The 18,340-nt window shown below is 44.5% G+C and overlaps 1 non-coding gene across 1 annotated transcript; it reads left to right on the top strand.

The window, feature by feature from the left end:
• Positions 1-12,194: 12,194 nt before the first annotated feature.
• Positions 12,195-12,267, top strand: TRNAG-CCC. Its single transcript has one exon. It is a non-coding gene; the product is annotated as a tRNA-Gly (tRNA).
• Positions 12,268-18,340: the final 6,073 nt, after the last annotated feature.

Here is an 18,340-nt window from a genome sequence, read left to right as displayed (position 1 = left end):
ATCTAGGTTGGTCATAACTTTCCTTCCAAGGAGTAAGCGTCTTTTAATTTCATGCCTGCAGTCACCATCTGCAGTGATTTTGGAGCCCAAAAAAATAAAGTCTGACACTGTTTCCACTGTTTCCCAATCTACTTCCCATGAAGTGATGGGACCAGATGCCATGATCCCTAGAGTTTATTTTATACATAGTAGCTTAATCACCTACCCCTACCTCCCTCTCCCTACTGGTAACCACCAGTTTTTCTTTATCTGTGAATCTGTTTCCTTTTTTTCATATTCACTAGTTGGCTTATTTTTTAGATTCCACATAGAAGTGATATCATACAGTATTGGTCTTTCTCTCATTTCACTAAGCATAATATCCTCTAGGTCCATCCACATGGCTGCAAATGGAAGTATTTCATTCTTTTTTGTGGCAGAGCACTAATGCATTGGGAAAGATGCTGGGAAAGACTGAAGGCAGGAGGAGAAGGTGGCAACAGAGGATGAGATGGTTAGATGGCAACACTTACTCAATGGATGTGAGTTTGAGCAAACTCTGGGAGATAGTGAAGGACAGGGAGTCTGGTGTGCTGCAGTTCACGGGGTCGTCACGACTCAGTGACTGAACAGCAGTAATGCATTGTTTGTATATAGTACATCTTCTTTATCCATTCATCTGCTGATGGATACTTGGTTGCTTCCACATTCTGGCTATTGTAAATAACGCTGCTAGGAACACTGGGGTTCATGTATCTTTTCAAAATGGTATTTTTGGATTTTTCTGGGTATATACCCAGGAGTGGAATTGTTGGATCACTAATTATTAGAGAAATGCAAATTAAAACCACAATGAGCTATCATTATTTAGAGTGGCCATCACCAAAAAGTCTGCTGCTGCTGCTAAGTCACTTCAGTCACGTCCGACTCTGTGTGATCCCACACACGGCAGCCCACCAGGCTCCCCCGTCCCTGGGATTCTCCAGGCAAGAACACTGGAGTGGGTTGCCATTTCCTTCTCCAATGCATGAAAGTGAAAAGTGAAAGTGAAGCTCAGTTGTGTCCAACCCTCAGCGACCCCATGGACTGCAGCCTACCAGGCTCCTCCGTCCATGTATTTTCCAGGCAAGAAATACTGGAGTGGGGTGCCATTGCCTTCTCCAGACCAAAAAGTCTACAAACAACAAATGTTGACAAGGATGTGGAGAAAGGGAAACCCTCATACACTGTTGATGGGGATGTAAATTGGTCCAGCCACCACAGAGAACAGGACGAAGATTCCTTTAAAAACTGACCATCCAGTTTGGACAATACCGTTGCCCAGGGCTTGCTGCTGCTTCACAAACACAGATTTGCCACACAAGCCCATATTTCTTCTGAGAAGAAACCATACAGAGCCATCTTGTGGTGGAAAAACAACACGCAGGTTTCAGCCTAAAGCTTGCATCAGATTTTACACTTCACCGGCAGGTGTCAACACATCTGCAAACTCTTGTACCCTTGATTCCTCCCACACAGCCCGGCAGTGTTTTAAAGTGGTCGGCAAATGTTGACAACAAACCGCACTTGTCTCACTAACACGTTTACCACAGGTAATTAACTTAACTACCTGATAAAAATGTTATTGGCATGCTATAATGCTTGCTGTTGTCAGAAGAGACTTTGACGGACAGTTACTCAGTCTGGGTCCTGGGTTACCTGTATAGGCACATAATCAAAACAGAATTCAGTTTTTGATCCACTCATCAGTTTGTGAGTGGATCAAAGTAAATAACCGCATCGGATAATAAGGATCCATTCCCAAAGATTTGTTATTTGCCCCAGCTATATGGTTTGGATTTTTATGTGGTGAAAAATGGGCTTGCCAGGTGGCTCCGTGGTGAAGAACCCTCCTGCCAATACAGGAGACGCAGGAGACATGGATTCAATCCCTGGGTTGGGAAGATCCCCTGGAGAGGGAAATGGCAACCCACCTTAGTGTTTTTGCCTGGAAAATCCCATGGACAGAGGAGCCTGGAGGGTTGCAGTCCATGGGGTCACAAAGAGTCGGACATGACTTAGCGACTGAGCGCTAACACCATGGTGAAAAATAGTAATACATTGGATTGCTCTCCAAGGCTGTCAAAGCTGTACAGTCACACTATGTCTGATTCACTGGAGATGATGTGAGATGCAGAATGTCCATCTGTAGGCGTCAACGACTCGTGCTGTGGCTCCTGGGAGCATCAATCATCTTGTGGCCAACTTTTATCTGTGTAAACACAAGTGTGCCGCATTCTCCAGGCCTGCAGAGAGAACCCGCAAGGCATTGGGGGCGACTTTCAGAGTGTGGCTGACACCTGGGCTCAGGCTGTCTGCGCCTCCAAGCGCCCACATGTCCTGCGTTCGCAGGGCTCTTGTACACAGCTTTGCCAGCGTGTATCAGCTGTGACTGGTGATGCTGTGTGCTTTCCTGCATGCAAGCTTCAGCCTCAGGTAAGTGAGCCTAAGCTCCCTGCTGAGTACTCATCACGAGATGTTTCTAAGAATGTGATGGCTGACGCGGGTTTCTCTCACTGCCTAGAGATGCGGTTCCTTCAGAAGTCTTCACCGGTGTGGCTCCTTCTCCAACAGGAGGCCTTCTGGGCTGTGTTAGGAAAGCCAAGCCTCAGGACCACAGACCTTGGGACTGTGAGAGCCTGGGATGGGGTAGATGTTCCCAGGCACCAAGGGACATCAGCTTGAATCAGGGGATGGTCTGTCATGGATGGCTTTGGCCACGCTCTCAAAGGCAGCTAAGAATTCAGTTTGAAAAAAAAAAAAGAATTCAGTTTTATTTTTACAACAAGCTGTTTTCCTGGTGTCCACAGGGCAGGCTGGACTGTGCTTCCTTCTCCTCCAGCTGATGCACTCCCACGTGGGCCAGCTTGATCTTTGCCTGGAAGACGAAGAGGCGCCTGCTGGGCCTCAGCCCTGGGCCCACAAGGGTCTCTGAGCCCACTGACTTCCTGCCGAGGCCCACAGGGGTCAGTTCCCAGCTCTGCTGGCCTGGTTTGGTTGTTTCTCACTGTTTCTCATGGGCCAGGTAACAGCCACGTCCCCCCAGGAGCAATGGGAAGTGGCATGAAGGCAATGGGCAACCAGTGAGGAAGAGGTGAAAAGTGTCAGTTACTCAGTCATGTCTGATGCTTTGCGACCCCATAGACTGAAGCCCACTAGGCTTCTCTGTCCACAGGATTCTCCAGACAAGAATACTGGAGTGGATTGCCATGCCCTCCTCCAGGGGATCTTCCCAACTCAGGGATTGAACCTGAGTCTCCTGCATTAGAAGGCAGATTCTTTCCCATCTGAGCCACCAGGGAAGCCCCAAGGAAGAGGTAATAGGATTCATTTTTGGGTTTAATAGATACTCACTATGTGTCAGGCACTGTTCCAAGCATGGAAACATGTCCATGAACAAAGAAATGCATCACACTGTAGATGTCAAATTTGGAGCATGGCCCAGGGTCACCCAGGAGCCTGGGGGCTGGAGACAGGTATAAACTCAGTGTCTCTGGTGATGAAAATGCCCTAATTTCTTGGGCACCACGGGATGCATGTTTGCAAGTGAGGTATAAACTCTAGCCTGTGGTCCTGGAGAAGACTCCTGACAGTCCCTTGGACAGTAAGGAGATCAAACCAGTCAATGCTAAAGGAAATCAACCCTGTATATTCTTTGGAAGGACTGACGCTGAAGCTACAATACTTTGGCCACTTGTTGTGAAGAACTGACTCACTGGAAAAGACCCTGATGCTGGGAAAGACTGAGAGCAGGAGGAGAAGGAGACAACAGAGGATGAGATGGTTGGATGGCATCACCAACACAATGGACATGAGTGAGCAAACTGTGGGAGACAGTGAAGGACAGGGAAGCCAGGCGTGCTGCAGTCTATGGGATCATGAAGAGTGGGGCAAGACTTGGCCACTGAACAACAACACTAAGCTCTAGAAACCCATGAGGCTCCTAGCATCTGAGACACTCCAGTCTCTGGTCCAGCGGGTCTCGCAGAATACGCAGCATCTGTCCAGTGTGGGAGCTGATGAAGAGCAGGTCGGGGACAGGTCCAGGCTGTTTCCGGCTGCCTGATAACGCCTGGCGGTGCTCACCTGACACGGCGGCCCAGAGGCGGCAGGAGATGAGGGAGGTTGTTTGTGCGGTGGATTTCAATTACCCTCAGCAAATACTGTCCACGTTGTAGAACAAACAGGATCGCCCAGTCAGCTCATGGGGCAAGAGGGAAAGAACTTTACCCATCATTAATGTTTGACTGCCTTTCTCAAAAACTGTAACCTTTAACCCCTAAGTCAACTCTCAGTTGAGGCTGCTGGGTCAGTTCTGGTGCTGGTTTGTCCATGGGCCAAAGCGGTTTCGATCAGGAGAAACAAACAGAAAGATAAGCTCTCTAAAGCACCCACAAAGCAGACACAGGATTTCCCTAGCAGAGGTAACTAGCCACTTAGCCCTTGTTTGGGCTTCCCTGGTGGCTCAGCTCGTAAAGAATCCACCTGCAATGTGGGAGACCTGGGTTCGATCCCTGGATTGGGAAGATAAACAAACAAACAGAAAGATAAGCTCTCTAAAGCACCCACGAAGCAGACACAGGATTTCCCTAGCAGAGATAACTGGCCGCTTAGCCCTTGTTTGGGCTTCCCTGGTGGCTCAGCTGGTAAAGAATCCACCTGCAATGTGGGAGACCTGGGTTTGATCCCTGGATTGGGAAGATCCCCTGGAGAAGGGCACGGCTACCTACTCAAGTATTCTGGCCTGGAGAATTTCATAGACTGTATAGTCCTTGGGGTCGCAAAGCATTGGACACGACTGAGCGACTTTTACTTAGCCCTCGTTTGGAGGATAGAGTCCTGTCTGCCCAAGCACCCCCGCACCTGGGGTGGAGCTGGGCCTTTGCAGTGACGGGTGATCAGAGAAGGCCTTCTACCTGGGGCAGGGCAGCCAGGTGCTGCCTGAGATGTGCTGTGATTGATTGACTTGGACCTGGAGGTGCCGTGAAGACAGGAAGGATTTGATCTTCCACGAAGATGCCACCCTCACTGTTCACGAGCCACCACCAGATCTTAATGAAATAAGGACTCCGTGTCTGAGTCTGACGTGGGGGACAGAGTATTTACATGTGAGATGGTCAGGGTCCACAGAGCCCCAGGACCTATGAAGCAGGGGCTTCTGTGACCACAGACCACCTGGGAAAGGAGGCAAATTTCCCTCCTCTTGCATTATGAATGACAGGCCATTCCAGACACTTTCAGCTTTACAGATGACTCACGCCTTAATTATTTGTGACCTGACAGTGAGCCATTAGGAGTTAGTGTATTATTCACAAACTAAACAGCGCAAGACTGGATACACCCAGCGCCCCTCTCAACCACCCCTGCCCAGAGGTCCAGCTATCATGAGGCTTGGCTCCGGGTCCCTGCAGCATAGCTGGGATTCCTGCAGTTTGGGGGGAGGAAAACTGTCACCTGTCTGTCTTGAGCTGGTCATGTGTCACGATTGCCGCTTTTCTGGCTTTTAAATTATAACCTACTGTGGGTTTAGCTTTGCTACCGCCCACTTAGATCAGGGCGAGTTGTCTGGTTAGCTCTGCAGTGTGTAGGGGTATGTTAGCATCTGTTTAAACTTCTGGTCGTAACACAGCAATGCTCCAAAGCAAACCACCACCCACACCCCTACTGCAAAGTTTAAAATGAGCATAATTCTGCTGAATGTATCTGAGGGGCTCTTCCTCTGTGTCATATGGAAACGGATGGAGGGAGGTAGATCAGAAGGGTTTCAGCTTGTCACAGTGGCCTGTGGTCTGAGTTCTGCAAGTCTGGCATTGCATTGCACCAGTATGTACAGTCATAGGCAATAGGTATTAAGCAACCAGTTCTCAGGGGGTAAAAATGTGTGTGTGTGTGTATAATGTACTTAATATATAGGTTTATTATACACTATTATTGCATAATTATTATACATTGTATAATAATATATAGGTTTATTATACATTATAGGTGTGTATATAATAGATGTATAGACGTGATATAATTTACAAATTTTTAAAAAGTATGTAATTTTTTTAAACTTTAAGCTTTTTATTTTGTATTGGGGTGCTGTTGTTCAATCACTAAGTCATGTCTGACTCTGAGACCCCAGGGACTGCAGCACGCCAGGCCTCCCGGTCCCTCACTGTTGGGGTACATAGCTGATTAACAAGGTTGTGGTAGTTCCAGGTGAACAGCAAACGGACTCAGCCCTACATATACATGTATCCATTCTCCCCGACACCCTGCTCCCATCCAGCCTGGCACATAACATTGAGCAGAGTTCCACGTGTTATACAATAGGTCTTTGTTGGATATCCATTTTAAATATAGCAGTGTGTGCATGACCCTCCCAAAGTCCCTAACCATTCCTTCCCCCCAAAAAATATGTAATACTATTGATTGTAAATTCCATTTATCTAGTTGAGTCTCACAGAATGCTGTCCGTTAATTTTTGTTGCACACTTGAATCCACAGCCAACCTAGAGGTGCCACTGATGAACAAACATAGTTCCAACATAACTGTTAGTTGCTATTTTTGCTCAAGTGTAAAAGTAAAACAACAAAAACTATCAAAACTTCAGTTATTTATCAGTGATGTGTGTGTACTCTTTACCACGTCAGATAATATTTTCATATACTGGAAGGATACATTTTGAATTTTCCAGATACTCACAATTTAACAGTTATACGCATAACATACTTTCTCAGTTTAATCTGCAGTATTAACATTTCCTCCATCACTTTCTGAAGTCTAGACAATCAGCAAAACAATAAATCAAGCCCTGATACGTAATCAAGCTCTGACTGATTTAACAATGAATCAAGCGTTTTGCCAGTTTCTATGGTGCACACACTCTCACCAAGGCTGGTTTCCACCTACTGATGTGACATCACTGAATGTGGGGTTGATAAGAGATGCCCAGTAAAGCATCCTTATAGGGTTTCCACAATAATCCAATGACCTCAAGAATACAGATAAATAGTAAAGTGCAGTAAAAGACAAGTAGTAAGTGATCAACTTTGAATATACCACCTTCTTTTCTTACACGATTTATTGTTCAGAATGACTCTTTAGGGGATGTCCCTGGTGGTTCAGTGGTTAAAAATCTGCCTTGCAATGCAGGGGACACGAGGTCAATCCCTGATCTGGGAACTAGGATCCCACATGCCGCAGAGCAACTAAGCCCACACACTGCAACTTAGAGAGCCTGCCGCAGCAAAAAGTCCTACCCGTGGCAATGAAGAGAACCCACACGCCACAACTAAGCCCCAAGACAGCCTAATAAATAAATGTCTTTAGAAAAGAATGGCTGTGTTTAATAACTGATTTGGAAGGTACCGGGAGGTTCTCAGGAGCCTGTACCAGCTGGCCCGGCACACCTTTGTGTCCGCGGCAGTGAAGGTACCTGTGATTTCAGAGAGGCTCTTTATTCTTTCAGACACAGTGACTGTGTCCCGTTCTGACTTCTCTCAGCTTATAGTTTGGCCGCCTCCAAGCCTGGCCCACTCTCTTTAGTATTAGCCCTCACCCCTCGTCACTGTCGCAGGTCCAGTGCTCACCCCACGACCAGGACCGACGAGCTGTGGCCACAGAGCCTGTCTACACAGGCTGAACGGGCAGGTCTGCACTTGCAGCCCCTGCGGGACGCACAGACCCTGCCATAAAGAGGGCTAGCAGCAACATGAAAATGAGGATGCGAGTGCCAGCCAGTGACTAAAACCCTAGTGCGACCATAAAAACCTGCCCCGGGTTACGTCTTGAGAAACAAGGTGTTGGCTTTTAAAGTGTTTAATTTTCTCTCCCTTAAAAACTTAACCCAGAACTTTAATTACAGGCAGATCATAAAACTCAGATTCCAATATCAAAGGACACGTCCAAGGATATGTGTGGATGATTCATACATCTTGCAGTGTTTTATCAGAGGACTAAACGTCGTTTTTCGCCCCGTGTGACTGCACTGGCCCTTTTATTGGTCACGTGTGGAGTTTATTTTTTTAAGTTTTATTTTTTATAATAGCTAATTCTTTTCTAAAAAACCAACATTCAATTACTTTTTTGGCTGTGCTGGGTCTTCGTTGCTGCACAGGCTCTTCTCTAGTTGTGGGGTGCGGGCTTCTCCTTGCGGTGGCCTGTCTTGTTGCAGAGCACAGGCTCTAGAGCGCTCCGGCTTCAGTAGTTGCGGCACGTGGGCTCCATAGTTGCGGCTCCCAGACTCTGGAGCGCAGGCCCAGTAGTTGTGGTGCTCGGGCTTAGTTCCTCCGAGGCATGTGAGATCTTCCCAGATCAGGGATTGAACCCATGTCTCCTGCAATGGTAGCCAGATTCTTTACCACTGAGCCACCAGGGAAGCCCATATCTAATTCTTCATGAGGTCTTAACATTTTTTTCAAAAAGGGCCCATCCATGTGAAAATATAACCAGACAGAAATATTTTCTCCATCTCCCTCTTCCAATTTCTTATTGGATTGAGCCAGGATCCTGCAGAGGAGGGCCTGACATCTTCCTGCCCACCCCAACCCCGTCCATCCAGATTCTTCCAGACTTGCTCCTGGGCTCTGTTTCCACCACGTGGTGTTCCAGGAAGGAAGTACCATAGACTTTGAAACTATTCTCTTCTCAGAAGAACCTTCACCTCTGATCTTCTTGGGAGAAAATGTTTTAAAGAAAACCGATAAGCAAATCGTTAATTTGGAGGCCATAACTTTGCTGACAAAGGTCCATCTAGTAAAAACTATGGTCTTTCTAGTAGTCACGTATGGATGTTAGAGTTGGACCAGAAATAAGGCTGACTGCTGAAGAAATGATGCTTTCGAACCGTGGTGCTGAAGAAGACTCTTTAGAGTCCCTTAGACAGCAAGATCAAACCAGCCAATCCTAAAGGAAATCAGCCCTGAATATTCATTAGAAGAGCTGACACTGAAGCTGAAGCTCCAATACTTTGGCCACCTGATGCAAAGAGCAGACTTATTGGAAAACACCCTGATACTGGGAAAGATTGAAGGCAGGAGGAGAAGGGAATGACATAGGATGAGATGGTTGGATGGCATCACCAACACAATGGACATGAGTCTGAGCAAACTCCAGGAGATAGTGAAGCACAGGGAGGAGTTGCCAAGAGTCGGACACAACTAATCGACTGAACAACAGCAACAATACTACAGGAAAGATACGTTTAAATAAGTGCCTTCTTTTCATGTTATATATGAAGTAATCAGTTGAATAAGAAAAATTAAATCAATTCTTCTTGACCTAAGAAGCCTGGAGCCTCACAGCTTTCTGTCTTATAGGCAGGGGACACTGCAGCCTTGAGATGCAGCAATCTGGTTTCCAGGAGGAGCTGGAGAGGTACGGGTGCAGGTAGCACTGGCTAAAACACAACCGTCACCCACAGTCTGAGCAACCTGAATGCCGACAGCATTTACGTGCATTCAAATGGACCCTTTTATTTGTGCCCAGATGGCGTATTGACAAAACTGCCTTCATGAAAAGGTCTTTTGACGACAAATGCATTTTAGTTTTGGGAAGAGGGGGCGTTTCTTGTTGGGCATGATTGATAAGGTTTAAATGTCCCCTTTCTTCTGGTAAAACCAGCCCTCAACTCATCTCACATGGGGAATCTCAGGGTGTGGGGAGTGATGGACTGAGAGCCTGGTTTTGAAGGTTGTCCTCATCTCCGAGGGGCTCCTGAATCATGCCTCTGGGGTCTCCTCCCTCTGGGTCCCCCACCTGCTCGTCCGTGTGATGGGTATCCTAACATAGCAATGGCTTCCATCTGGTTCCTAGAGAGGCAGTCAGTCCAGCAAGACAAGCTGAGTGTGTGCGTGCCTTAGCTGGAACTTGCTGCTGCCTCAGCCCAGTGAGGGTGGGGTTTCCACAACTGGCCAAGAATGTAAAACTGGTTGTTTGAACCGGGGACGCTTTTATGAGCTTATGCAGGTGTCCAGTGTTGGACCACAGTCTGTATATTTATCTATAAATACCAGAAGCCCAAGTTCCCTTCTGAGGCTGGGGGATGAGGAGGAAGAGGGGTGAAGCTGGACTTCCTCCCAAGAGTGAGGAGCTGAGCGAATCAGTCTATTAGCAGCGCCTTGTGGGGACCAGCCATGAATCCCAGGATGTTATTCACTCACAAGAGATTGTTGACTGAGTCATACTTCACCTAAAGTAGAAAATGATTCTCTGATATATGCCCCAAATAATTATAGATGAATGGCTAAAGCAGTTGGAATGAAATTCTTTTTAAAATGCTTCCATCTATATTTTGGTCAGATTTCACTTCTGAGAATCAATGTATGTATTGTGGAAATGACAGCCTGAATTAATAAAAACACAGGAAAAAACCCGTAATAGAAACTGGAAATTTCTGTAACTTCTGCCCAATCCAGAAATTTGGACGATGTTAGATGAGACATCACCTATAGGACCAGGAATTGAGAGCATTTCCTAGGTACTAGTAATAGGTTTGGCTAAATAGGATTGAGACCTCTGGTCACCATTTTCAAAGAAAGAATCACTCTGACTGCAGGGACTAACACACAACCTAAATGGACATTTAATGAACATTTAACAAATAAACATGTTTGATGCTTATGGTAACGATAAGTGCTTTACATATTTGGATCAGTGTGGTAAAATAACTGTAGGTCTGTATCAGCCATGAGATCACTGGTCTAAGGTCCAAAGAAAAATAATACTTCATATCAGTGTGTTTACATGTTAAATGTAATCAGGGCTCTCACTCTCTCCACATATATCAGCATATGTCATATTTTGTGCTTTTATTTTGTTGGATTTTTTCCCTTTTTTTTTGGCTGCACCACATAGCAGTTTGGGATTAGCAGATGCAAACTGTTGAATATTACATGTGAAGTGAAAGTCGCTTGGTTGTGTCCAACTCTTTGCGACCCCAAGGACTATAGAGTCCATGGAATTCTCCAGGCCAGAATACTGGAATGGGTAGTCGTTCCCTTCTCCAGGGGATCTTCCCAACCCAGGGATCGAACCCAGGTCTGCAGCATCACAGGAGGATTCTTTACCAGCTGAGCCACAAGGGAAGCCTGAATATTAGAGAATAGGTAAACAACAAGGTCCTACTGTGTAGCACAGGGAACTATATTCAATAGCCCGTGATATGCCACGATGGAAAAGAATATGAAAAAGAATGACAGTGAAAGTTTTAGTCATGTCTGACTTTTTGCGACCCCACGGACCGCAGTCCTCCAGGCTTCTCTGTCCATCGGGTTCTCTAGGCAAGAATAGTGGAGTGGGTTGCCACGCCTTTCTCCAAGAGATCTTCCCAACCCAGGGATCGAATCCCCATCTCTTATGTCCCCTGCATTGGCAGGCAGGTTCTTTACTACTAGTGCCACCTGGAAAGCCCCTTAAAAAGAATATATATATGTGTGTGTGTGTGTGTGTGTGTGTGTGTGTGCGCACACACGCATGGGCACGTGCTAAGTTGCTTCAGTTGTGTCGACTCTTTGACCCCACGGACTGCCGCCTGCCAGGTTCTTCGGTCCATGGAATTCTTCAGGCAAGAATACTGGAGTGGGTTGCCACTTCCTCCTCCAGGAGATCTTCTTGACCCAGGGATTGAACCAAGGGCTTCTGAATTGCAGGCAAATTCTTTACCACTGAGCCACCAGGGAAGTCCAGTGACGTCTTGGTGGGACTAAAGTCAGCCAGGCAGGACTGTTTACATCACAAGCACTACAAACCAGGGTTCATCTTCTCCACAAAGAGCTGGTTGTTAAACGTTTACCAGCAGACTGTTGGACACGCCTAACTGAGATGAGGACTGAAAAAGAGCATTTTCAGATGGAGGGTGCCAAGGACTTCACCGATGAGAAGATACTTGAACTGGGCCTAGCATGCAGAGGAATAATGTCTGGGTTTGGAAGCATCTCTTCAAGGACTTTGCTGTCTTTTGCCATTTTTAAAATCAGTCGGGTATTCATTTTTCTGCTTCGGGTTTTGGAAGAAATATGACAGTGGGAACAGACCCGTGAGGCACTCAGTATCCTCCTGAGTGTCCCTCTGAAGTCATAGCGGAAGCACAGAGTGGCGACCCTATGCACAGGGATCAAACCAAGGGAGCTAACTCTTAGCAGAGGATTTTTAAGGTGAGAGGAGTACAGCAAGAAGCTGATCAGGGACTTCCATGGTGGTCCGGTGGCTAAGACTCTGCGCTCCCAACGCAGGGGTTCTGGGTTCAATCCCCAGTCAGGGAACTAGATCCCACATGCCTCAGCTAAAGATCCCACATGCCACAGCTAAGCCCTGGTGCAGCCAAATGAATAAATAGACATTTTAAAATAAATAAAGAAGAAGCTGATCAGCACCGCAGATAGAATTTTCCAATCCTGGATATTTTCCTGTTCAGCTCAACCTAAACTACCCAAATGACCAGAACAAATCTTATCCATCAGAAATTATCAAATGTATTAATTTGCATTAAAAGAAAATAAGTTTCAGGGGTAACATAGGGGTAGGGGAGTAAGAAGTATAGACTATTAGGTAAAAAATGAGCTACAAGGATATATTGTGCAGCACAGGGAATAGAGGGAACATTCATAGTGACTATAAATAAGAGAATAGCCTATAAAAATTGCGAATCACTATACTGTATACCTGAAACCTATATAATATTGTACAGCAACTATACTTCGATTTTTAGAAAATAATAAAATTTTTTAACTAATAAATTTTTTTATTAAAGGATAATTGCTTTACAGAATTTTGTTGTTTTCTGTCAAACCTCAACATGAATCAGCCATAGGTGTACATATGTCCCCTCCCTCTTGAAGTTCCCTCCCATCTCCCTCCCCATCCCACCCCTCTAGGTTGATACAGAGCCCCTGTTCAAGTTTCCTGAGCCATACAGCACATTCTCATTGGCTATCTATTAGAAAATAAACAAATTTTTTAAAAAGAAACGTTCCTTCAAGATCATGTGGCTATAAAAATCAAATGAGCTAATTCCACATTGAAAAGTTTTTTCAACTTTAAAGTTCTATATTCAGAAATATAGAAACATTAAAATATTTGTTAAAAACTTCATAGGAGGGTCTACATTCTCCATTCATTTTATTTTCTTTATGTTCTAATTACATAAATTGCCGTTAAAACAATTATTGAACCATTGAATGTTTATAAAGGACTCTTGTCCAAATAAGATGCTATGGACTCTTGCATGTACATGAACAGTCATATATAAATACTAAAAGATCAATGTTACAGCCATGAAACAGGAAAGGGAGGCAGGCTTTTTTGTACACCCTCTGACAGAGGATTTCTAGGCAGCTGGAGCATCCGGGGAGATTACTAAAACTACCTATATTTGACTTTGGCAGCTTTTTAAAAGTCAGAAGAGGCCTTTGCAGAGAGCCGTAAAAAGTCATTACATATGCAGAACAATTGAGGCCTGTCAGCATCTGGGAAGGACACACATCTGTCTCTGTTCCTTTTCCAACTGTCTCCTTGAATGGACTTTTATGGAGGTGGGGGAGGTAGGCGGGTATCGTAAATATCCTGTCCTATTGGAATCCCAGCACTCACAATGGCCCTGTGATTATAAACACTGAGATGCTGTTTAGGAAAGAGGTGCACTCAGCTAAGCAGAGATCTTTGTGTCAGTGGCCTCGGTGTGGGCCACAGGCCAGCTAATCACATTACCGCAAAAGCCAAGAGGTGGCCCGCAAGACGGTGGAATAAAGAGGAGGGAAAAGCAAGACTAATCTTGTTACAAGGAAAGCTGAGAGAGACACTGTGGTTCCAGAGCTGCTGGAAACGCCCCGTTTTCCCAGGGCTGGGTCACCTGTGCGTTGGGGCACTAGGGCTGGGTCACGGACTTTGTTCAGCCCCCAACGCTGGCCCTTGTGGGCTCACTGAGACCTTGTCTTCAGGGTACGATTTTTAAGAAAAGACAGACCCTACCCCTCTCCATCAACAGCCTCTGGAGATGCTGTTTTTCTTCATCATCCTTTTTTCGGTTTGCATGCATGTGTGCTACGTTGCTTCAGTTGTGTCCAGCTCTTTGCGACCCCATGGACTGTAGCCCGCCAGTCTCCTCTGTCTGTGGGATTCTCCAGGCAAGAATACTGGAGGGGGTTGCCATTTCCTCCTCCAGGGAATCTTCCCAACCCAAGGATCGGACCCACATCTCTTACGTCTCCTGAAGTGGCAGGTGGATTCTTTACCACTAGTGCCTCCTGGAAAGTACTATTCCCCAAGCTGTCTAAAAGGACTAAGTCCTCCAAAAACTTGAACACAATGTCAAACTTTTTGTGTCTTCTGCAACCTTGAAGAAAGAAGACAAATGAAATCTGAGGAAATCCACTAGATCAGTGTGGATTTACAGATCTCAGACTCATTGTGGTCCACAGATCTCTGGGGGGCCCAAGACATTTCCAAAGGGTCACCCAGATCTCTTTTTTTTAACTGCATACCTGTGGGAGGCTGGCCTTTCTTATATGCTTCACCTCAACCAAAACACTGCAACAAATTGAAGCAAATATGAGAACCCAGCTGTTAAAGGGATCTGCAAACTACAAAGCAAGACATGAAAGAGGTCTGCAAAAATGGAAAACAATGATACCCTTCTCACTGTTTCGTTGTTTAAGAAAATATAATTATTTTAAGTAAAATATCTATGTCAACACACAGAGGATTTATTTACTGTTACTTTTAAGTGAATTAATAAAACTTTTTATATGTCTGGGTGTTTGTTTCAAATATAGTATATATGAAGTAGATTTAACCCGTATAAACAAAAGCTCTTTGGGATCCTCAAGAACTTTCAGGAATTTAAAGAGGTCCTGAGATTCAAAAGTTTCAGAATTGCTGCACTAGGAAGACATGAAAATACTAAATTGTAAACATTGCTCATGACTCTAAACCTTAATTTTGAAGATGGCAGGCTAACTTAAACACTTGGACAACAATAGGGATTTTCCTCAAACTGTTCTTGAAACCTTCTAATGCCAAAGCCTCAGGTCAGCCTTTGATTGAAAACAATTGACGTACCAAGAATGAAGAGGTGTAAGACCCCCCTCAAGATAAGTCATTCACCCACGAAGACGAATCTGGAGACCCATCGGAGTTGTGCTGTGTACCTGGCCCCATCAGTTTCACTCTTCACTGACTGAAGGACATTGAAATTGGTGGCAGTTTGGGACTGTTACAAACATTTGTTTATAGGGTTTTGTGTGAATGTCAGGTCTTTATTGCTGTGGAATAAATGCCCAGCAGTGTAATTGTTGGGTTGTGTGTTTCATTTATGTTTAGTTTCTTAGGCAGCTGCCAAAGTGGTTCCAGAGTGGTGCCATCTTATGTTTCCATCAGTGAGTTTCTCTGCAACTTCACCAGCACCTGGTGCTGGTTTTACTTTTTATTTTTGCCATCCTGGTCAGTGCAGAGTGTGATCTGATTGTGGTTCTAACTTCCATTTCCCTAATGGCTAACGATGTGGAGCACATTTTCATGTATGCTTATTTCCCATCTGTGTACCTTCTTCAGTGAAATGATTTTTGCCTATATTTTAATTAGATTGCTCAATTTTTTTTTTTACAGTTGAATTTTAGGAGTTCTTTATATTCCAGATAGCAGGTTTTTGCTGCCTATATGGTTTATAAATATTTTCTCCCACTCTGGAGTTTGTCTTTTCATCCTCTTTACGGGGTCTGTTGCTGAGCAAAAGTTTTAAATTTTGAAGTCAGATTTATCAATTTGTCCTTTTATGGACCATGCTTGTGGTGTCAAGCCTAAGAATTTTGCTTTATCCTAGATCCTCTCCCATGTTTTTCCTAAAAGTTTCAGAGTTTTACATTTATAACTATTACACATTTGAAGTTTGTTTTTCTGTCAGATGTGAGAATCAGGTCAAGGTCCCTGTTTTGTTTTTTGCCTATGCACTGGTAATTGCTCCAGCACCATGTTTTGAAAAGGTTATTCTTCCTCCATTAAATTACTTTTACTGCTTTTTCAAAAATTAATTGTTTGTGTGTGGGTCTACCTCTGGGTTCACTGTTTCATTTCTATTGATCCACATATGTGTCCTTCCACCAATATCACACTCTCGTGATTATTATAGCTATGTAATAAGCCTCGAAGTCAGGAAGACTTGGCAATGGGTCACGTTTTGAATATTTATTTATTTAAGCTGAGTGCTTAGTCTTCACATATAGTAAGTATATTGTAGAAAGCATCTGAGCTTTCTTTTTTTTTTTAGTTTGCTGCATTGGGTCTTACTTGAGTCATGTGAGATCGTTCATTGTGGTGCACAAACTCTCTAGTTGTGGCTTTCAGGCTTCCAAGAGCACAGGCTTGGCAGCTTCGGCCCTTGGGCTTGGTTGTACAGTGGCACATGGGATCTTAGTTCTCCAACCAGAGACGGAACCTGCATCTCCTGCGCTGCAAGGCGGACTTCTAACCACTGGGCCACCAGGGAAGTCCTTGCATTTTCTTAATATCTTGTCTATGACAGCAATTTAAGTTTTTCTTGAAATTCACACTTTTCCCAGATGCTGCCATTTACTCTGTACAGGTGAGTTTATTGCTCTGAATCCCAGTGTCCTTGTCTGTGAAATAGAGGAGAACGGTCCATCATCCTTGGGGGTTTGTTCCTGCTTCACAGGAAGCCCTGCTGGTAAGATTGCTTGAGATTACCTGTGAAATAGACTGGCACAGTCCCAGGTGTGCAGTAAAGATCAGGCGCTCCTTGTTTCTCTTTGCTCAGAGTAATTCTGTAACTTCTGCTGATAACACGTCAAATTGTTCGTTGTATTTCTGTAACTGGCTCTTGTTTCTCAAACCCAGTGCCATGTGAAGTACCAATACTACACATTTCTTTTGTAATAATCTCTAATGCAGGGGATATGCATGTACTATATTAAAAAGACTCTTGCTCCTTGGAAGAAAAGCTGTGAGAAACCTAGACAGTGTATTGAAAAGCAAAGACATCATTTTGTTCGCAAAGGTCTGTATAGTCAAAGCTATAGTTTGCCCAGTAGTCATGTACAGATGTGAGAGTTGGATCAGAAAGAAGGTTGAGCACCAAAGAATGAATGCCTTCAAACTGTGGTGCTGGAGGAGACTCCTGAGAGTCCCTTGGACTGAAAGGAGATCAAACCAGTCAATCTTAAAGGGACTCAACCCTGAATATTCATTGGAAGGACTGATGCTGAAACTGAAACTTCAATACTTTGGCCACTTAATACAAAGAGCTGATTCACTGGAAAAGACCCTGATGCTGGGAAACATTGAGGGCAGGAGGAGAAGGGGGCAACAGAGGATGAGATGGTTGGATGGCATCACTGACTCAATGGACATGAGTTTGAGCAAACTCTGGGAGATAGAGAAGGACAGGGAAGCCTGGAGTGCTGCAGTCCCTGGGGTCGGTCAAAAAGAGCTGGACACGACTGAGCGACTGAAAAACAACAACACATTAACCAATGTCAAAATCTAGAAAGGCAGCTTAACCTGCGTTTCTGACTGGCTGACAGCTATGATGATCTGATTTTTGAAAGGACTCTGCCTCCCACATGGCAAATCATACGGGCCTCCAGAGCCTGCACTTGCAAAGTAAAATCACTTCCCTCATCACTCAGTCTTCTCCTCCTTGCCCTACAAACATGCATCAAGTGTGAGACAGGAGTTTTATTCTAAGTACAAAAAAATCAATATACTTAGAGTTTGCTGAATCTTCTGCTGTGAGCTACAGCTTTCTCTGTTTTATGTTTTCTCTTTACAAAGCATTATTTAACTTGGACTCACAGATGTCTATTTGCAAACTGTTAATTCAGCGAAAATCACTGCTGTTGACATATTTAGATATTTTATTCCCTTACATATCTCTAGTTTCTCCAATATTCTTTACATAAGTATGAGTTATATGGTCCAGCAATTCAGTGACATTACAATTATGCCCACGATGGCTGTTATAAGAGTGATATATAGATTTTTATAGACAATACAAAGGAAATTATGTTTCCCATAAACATTTAAAAGCCCTTTAATTAACTTTTTATTGTAACCTTTTAAATCAAAAAATATGAAACCTATCCAGCAAGGTATATACATGAATATCCAGTTTAATAAATAATCATACATTGTATACCTGTGCATTCACCAATCAGGCTGGTAAACAGGACACTTCCAGAACCCCAGATGTCTTTATGTGTCTCTTCTCATTCATTTCCCCTTCTCACCAAGATAACTCCCAGCCTGTCTTCTATTCTGCTGTCCGGCTCATTGCGACCCCATGGACTCTAGTCCACCAGACTCCCTTGTCCATGGGATTCTCCA

This window comes from Bison bison, unplaced genomic scaffold (assembly GCF_000754665.1).
Source record: "Bison bison bison isolate TAMUID 2011002044 unplaced genomic scaffold, Bison_UMD1.0 scf7180017864299, whole genome shotgun sequence".
NCBI lineage: Eukaryota > Metazoa > Chordata > Mammalia > Artiodactyla > Bovidae > Bison > Bison bison.
Note: the sequence above shows the minus strand (reverse complement) of the source record. Positions and strands in the feature narration are given on the sequence as shown.